The following is a 6,681-nucleotide window of genomic DNA, read 5'->3' as shown; positions in this document are numbered from 1 at the left end:
AAGGCTCAACATCACTAATCATTAGAGAAATGCAAACCAAAACCACAATGAGATACCATCTCACACTAGTCAGAATGGCTATTATTAAAAAGTCAAAAAATAACAGATGCTGTTGAGGTTGTAGAGAAAAACAAACACTATTGGTGAGAGTGTAAATTAATTAAACCATTGTGGAAGACAGCGTGGCGATTCCTCAAAGATCTAGATGTTCCTTAAAAGTTAAAGAAGTTACTGTCTATCTCTTCTTTACTAAGAGTTTTTATCATGAATAGGTGTTAAATTTTGTTAAGTGATTTTTCTGGATCTTTTAAGATGTATTTTCTTATAATCCTACTTCTGGGACTCAACTTGTGTATATGTTAGATATTGTACAATAGTTGTCTGATACTCTGGGATTTTCTTTTTGTTTTTTTACTATTATTTCTCTTTGTGTTTGGGTCTGATGATTTCTTTAACATATATTCAAGTTAACTGATTCTTTTTTCGGCTGATGAACCCATAAAAGGTGTTCTTCATTCCTTTTTATTTTAGCATTTTCATTTGATCTCATTGTTTCCATCTGTCTGCTGAAATTATCTGTCTGATCTTGCATGTTGCCTACATTTTCCTCCAAATTCCTGAACCTGTTAATCAAAGTAGTTTAAAATTCCCTGTCTGATAGTTTTCATATCTCTTTAATATCTTAGTCTGGTCTAATGTTTGCTTTGTCTCTTCAGACTGTTACTTTCTTACCTTTTTGTATGCTTCATAACTTTTTGCTGAAATTAGGAATGTTATATAGGACAGTAGAGAATGAGGTAAAAACACTTTTTTGGCTTGGACATGAGTATGTCTCTTCTTCTGCTAGACCTCTAGACCTCTAATGTTGGAGCATGTGCTAATCTAGTCAGGGGTTGGGCTGAATTTGGAGTTTGTGTTGAGGTGTTTACCCTCAGTGCACTATAGGCTTCAAATTTCTCCAGTGGTATCTTGTGCTTAGGCCATAGGAAAGTTTGCCAAGGGTTTTTGTTTGTTTGTTTGTTTTAGTTTCTACTCCCTGCTTGTCTTTGGGTCTTCCCTTTACATGACTAACCCCAGAAATAACGCTTTTCCTGAATATTTTGAGATGTATTCCACTATTGATTTTACCCATTGCTTGTTAGCCTGGCTACCAGGGAGAAGGGGGAAGGTGTTCTGTCATGTTCTGGGTAAGCTTCAGTCTTAGGTGCTGTGACTGGGCCTTGGGGCATGAGTTTCACAGTGATCCTGCCCTTCGTCCAGCTGTAGTGCTGGGCCTAACACACGTTTCTGCCCCTCCCTGATGGGTCAGACTTTTTGGTCCCTGTCCCTTTCTCAGCTACAGTGAGTTTCCATAGTGCCCTGAGGTGACAGCTTTCTAGTTTTGCTTTGCAGATTGTAGCTTTTGTTCTGTAGGAAAAATATGGGAAATGGGTCATGGAGAAGTTTTGGCACTGACTGCTCCTCCCCCACCCTCCCCACACTGCAACATTAGGGAAGCTTTCTCAGAATACTTCTTGGTCTTCACTGTGAGCGTCTGGTGGAGTTCATGGTGGAAAAGCAAAAAGGTGCAAACCTTATGTCTATGGCCCCCAGGGACTTTGCTTACTCCTTAGCAATTAATTAAATTCACAAAAAAGCTGCGAGTCTTCTTACCAATTTTATGGCATCTGATGGCTACTGCCTCAGGTTAAAAAATGTTTAGGTCCTGTTTCTCCCTGCATGCTTCTAATCTCCCCAGTTTTCTATTTAGTCATTTGCCTTGCAACCTCACTTCCCTGATGGGTTCAAGAAAAGTCATGAATTCACATTATGTCCAGCTTTGTTGTTATAATGCCGGGAGCAACATTCTTCCAGCTGTCTAAACCTACGAGTCAAAACTGGAAATCAATTCAGCCTCTCTTGAAAATTATTTGGCAGTTTCTAACAGTCAAACATAGTTACTTTATGATTCAGAAATTCCACTTCTAGGTATACACCCAAGAAAAGTAAGTCTATGTGCATAGAAAATGACTTGTATAAAACTGTTCAAAACAAATTTCTTCATATAGCACAAACTAGAAATCAATGGTATGCTTATCAATAGGAGAATGGATACAAAAGTATAGTATATACATATGGGAATACCATATGGTAAATTAAAATATTGATACATATTGATAAATCTGTGATCTAAGACCCCAAAATAGATGCCCCTTTATCAATTAGGATGACCCAAGGATTAGGAAAACAAAGTTAGTTTCCTTACTAGTCAAGCTCTGGGCCTGGCTGGCCTCAGAAATTTCTAAGTTTTTATGACTAAACTCTCTAACAAATCAGAGCAATTAGCTCTGATTTACAGCCCAGACCACTACAGCTCCGATTGGGCAGAAGACTGGCCTTACAAACATTCTTCTCTGATAAGCAATTGCAGGCCCAAAGCCAGTTTCACCCAGCTTATAGAGGCTACACACCAACCACCTTCATGGCCTACAGTTTACCTTTTGATGTAGAGTCAAATTTCATCTCATTTTCATGCTAAAGCTCTGCCCCAAAGTGAACATGGGATGTACGTTAAATGTATATTTATCCATTATGCATGCACTCAACTCCCCTCATAAATATGTATAACTTTTCTTCCAAACCTGCTGAATATCTATGATAGAGGCCCTGGAAAGGCATAAAACCCAACCTGTCCATACCCTCTTTGAAGAGAGGGACCTTCAGTCCATGATGGAGACTTTCTCTTCCCAGCTTGGAAACAATTGTTACCAATAAAGCACTCCTTTCTACTGTTTAGTCATCCTGGTGGTGTTTTGGATAGCAAACCTAAAATATATTCTTTTAAATGAAAGAAGTTAGACATAAAAAAAAAAATTTGTACTGTAGTTTCTATTTAAAAGAAGTTTAAAAATAGGCAAAACTAATCTCTGGTGATAAAGCAAGCATAGTAGTGTTAACACGAAAACCAATCTCTGTAAAATACTTGAGGTTTATTCTGAGCCCATGTGAGTGACCATGGGCCAGGGATTGTAGGTAAAATCATAAATCAATACATGAAAGGTATACTGGTTCAGCCTAAAGAGGCAGGATATCTTGAAGTTGGGGCTTATAGGTAATAGGTGGATTCAAAGAGTTTCTGATTGGCAATTGGTTGAAAGAGGTAAGTTTTGTCTAAAGACTTGAAGACAGTAGAAAGAAATGCTTGAGTTAAGATAAGGGGGAGGGCGTTTGTGAAGATCAAGGTTCTTGTTATATAGGTGAAGCCTCCAGATAGCAGCATTCAGAGAGAATAGATGGCAAATGTCTTTCTTCAGACCTTAAAAGGTGTCAGACTCTTAATTAATCTTTCCTAGATCCATGAAAGACCTGGCTGCAGTAATGGAGATTCTCTAAGAATGCATTTTTTTTTTCCCCACAAAAGATGGCTTTGCAGGGTCATTTCAAAATATTTCAAAGAAATGTATTTTGGAATAAAATATTTTGATTTCCTTCAGGGTCTGTTATCTGTCACATGATGCTGTCCCAGAGTCAAGTTGGAATTTGGTATCTTATTGCAATAGTCTAGTTTGTCGGTCTTGTGATCTCCATCTTAATGTTAATGCTGGTCAGTTGTGCCTAAACTCCAAAAAGGAGGGAGTGTAATGAGGTGTGTCCAATCTCCCTTCCTATAATGGCTGGGAATTCAGTTTTTCAGGTTCTATGGGGTCCCCTTGGCCCAGAGGGTGTCTGTTCAGTTGGTTGGGTACTTAGGATTTTATTTTTGGTTTATAGTAATTACCTTTCTGAATGACATTTATTGAAAAGGAGCCTGAAGAAATTTTCTGAGCTGATAGAAATGTTCTATATCTTCATTTGGGTAGTGGTTACATTGTTGCATATATAGGTAAAAATTCAACAGCTTGTACACTTAAGATTTTTGCATTTTACTGTATGTTAAGTAGAATTCATTTTTTAAAAATAAAATGAGGAAGATAAAAGCAAGAGGCATTTTTCACACAATGTTTATTTTAGAATTGGTCAGACCTAAGTCCGATAAATTATGATATCTCTTAAATATTTTTCCATTTTTCTCATCTTTCTAATTCCTCTCCACCAGAATTATAGTTCAGTACTTTATTACCTTTTATCTGAGTTATTGCAACTGCCTTTAAATTGTTTCCCTGCCTACAGCCTTGCCCCTTCATGCATATGTAAATACAATTCATTCTCCTCATAATGATTAATTTGGGGGAGTCAGCCTGGTTGGTGGTCGTATGAACCCTGGAACACAGATGAAAAGCCATGCTCACAATGTATGTGTGTGTGTGGGTGTGTGTTTTATTGTGGAGGTTAGCATGTGTGAAAACTCTTTGCCATCAGCAAAAAGATAGCAGGTCAGCATCCCAGGCAATATTGGTGGCAGAAATTTCAAATCAAATAGGCAGCACGAGTCTGTCCAGCCAAGGGCAAGAAAACTCAAAAGACTCATATTGTTCTCATGTTTATAGGAGAAAGCATCTAGTAGGTCTCAAGATCCTAGTGAATTTCGCTGAGAGCTGTGTTTCTATTAGAAGAAGGAAGACTGCAGAGTTCTGAGTTTTGCTGGCAACCCCGTCACCTACAGCTGTGTCCCTAGTCCCTGGAGATTTCTGCTAGTTGCAGAGAGCTGGTAGGTCAACTCTGGGTGGTTCCACCAAACTCCATGACTAATCCTAAAGAACCCGATTATTTTCACTTCAAGCACAAGCCCATTAGCTACCCCAGAAGAGGTAGCAGAGAATCAGCTGCCTTTGGGGAATAAGACTGAGATGTGAGGACTATGTCAGGCTTGGCCTCTGAGCAAAGTCCTTAGAAAAATCCAGCTGAGTAGTCCTTCAATAGGGGCTTCAGAAAATAATCCCTCCCCTCATGGGGCAGCAGGAAGCCATGCTTTGGTGTGAGAATGGATCAGGATGACTGCAGAGTATCAACAATGGCCCGTAAACCACATTTTAGGTAAGGGCAGATTAGAAGCAGGGAGTATATGGAGGTAGATGCCTGGGTTTTAGAAAATCAGCAGCTCTGAGAAACTGATAAGAATCTACAGATCCAGGAATGCATGTGTACCCAGGCACAGAATCTTCAATATGCAGACGGTGCCTGACGTATAATGGCTTGATTTAGGATTTTTTGACTTTGTGATGGCGCACAAGCCATATGCATTCAGTAGAAGCCATACTTTGTGTACCCATACATACAGCCATTCTATTTTTCACTTTCAGTACAGTGTTCAATAAATTACATGAGATATTCAGCAGTTTATTATAGAATAAGCTTTGTGTTAGATGATTTTACTCAACTGTAGGCTAATATAAGTGTTCCGAGCATGTTTAAAGTAGGCTAGGCTAAGCTATGATGTTCAGTAGGTTAGGTATATTGAATGCATCTTTGACTTACGGTAGTTACTGCTTTTGATGGGTTTGTTGGGATGCAACCCCATTGTAAGTCGAGGAGTATCTGTGATTTCAAAGGGGTCATATAATGAGTCCTTTATAGTCCATGTTCCTCAGGTTAAAACATCTTTGTTTAGTTCAAGAGAGTAGTTTGAGAGCTAAAACCACATCAAGTAAAATGGTCTGTAATTGAAGATGTGCAGACGTAAAGATGGTTTTGGAGCTTGGAGAAAACTACTAAAGCAATAGTTTGTGAAAAAGGGGCTAAGTTTGACGCACATTCAAGTCTATGGGTGGTGAGGACACCAAATCAGTTAGGGCAGCCTGAGTGGATGGTGGGGTCATTAATTAAAACAGGAAATAAATGAGGTGCAGCAGTTTTGGGAGAGAAGATAGTGGAGATTTAAATAATGTTGAGTGTTAGGTACCTATGGGATATCCATGTGGAGAGTCTCAATAGGCAGTCTAAAATACAGGACTTGTCCTCAGGAGACAGGATATACCTATTCTAGGTAAGGTTTGAGAGTCATTGCCTTAAAGGTGTCTGTTGAAGCCATAGATGTACATGGAATCCACCAAGGAGAATGGAGTAAGAAGAGAAGGCTAAGGTGGGACTTGTGATCTCTAAAATTTATAGGAAGTATGGTGTAAGATGTATCCAAGAAGTAGGTTTACTGATACTCAGCACTTCTCTAGGTTAGCTGTAGGCATTGCTTTACAGTAAAGCAACATTCTATTTGGGCTGGGAATCTGCATGTCTTCTCAGAAAATTTGTATGTAATGTGTGTACTATTGTTTGTTTTCTCTGTCAATTACACGGTAACATGCATTTAACTCATGATATGGAAAAGGTAGACACAACAATCTCTTTTATAGGCAGATGTCTATATTTATTCATAGAAAGAAATAAAATTCTTAATGAAAGGTAGCCCCACCAAAAAAAAAAAAAGGTCCGATCTGTGTATAACCAAACTGTAAAAGTGATTTTTAAATGTTCAAGGGTTTTTAAAAATAATGGTTTCTGAAGCTGTACACACTGCTTATTTTACATGTTTTCAAATATGACTTGAAGCCCATTCCTGAGAAACATACTCATAGGATATAATATATATATTATGTAGAAACAGAACTATAATAAACTTTTTTCTTCTGATTGGCTAGTCTTTTTGTGGGCCAGGAGGATGAAGTGAGGAGCGATGTCTATTTTATTTTCCATATTTTTCATGCTTATACTGTTTGCATAGGACAACAATGGTGAATTATCACCATCATCATCATCATCAAAATCCAT

At 38.3% G+C, this 6,681-nt stretch overlaps 1 pseudogene; it reads right to left on the bottom strand.

Moving 5' to 3' along the window:
- LOC105550307 overlaps positions 1 to 6,681 on the bottom strand; it is a 16,843-nt pseudogene extending 10,162 nt beyond the window's left edge.

Source organism: Mandrillus leucophaeus, unplaced genomic scaffold, assembly GCF_000951045.1.
Source record: "Mandrillus leucophaeus isolate KB7577 unplaced genomic scaffold, Mleu.le_1.0 Scaffold475, whole genome shotgun sequence".
NCBI classification, from domain to species: Eukaryota; Metazoa; Chordata; class Mammalia; order Primates; family Cercopithecidae; genus Mandrillus; species Mandrillus leucophaeus.
This window is presented reverse-complemented; position numbering and strand designations above follow the sequence as displayed.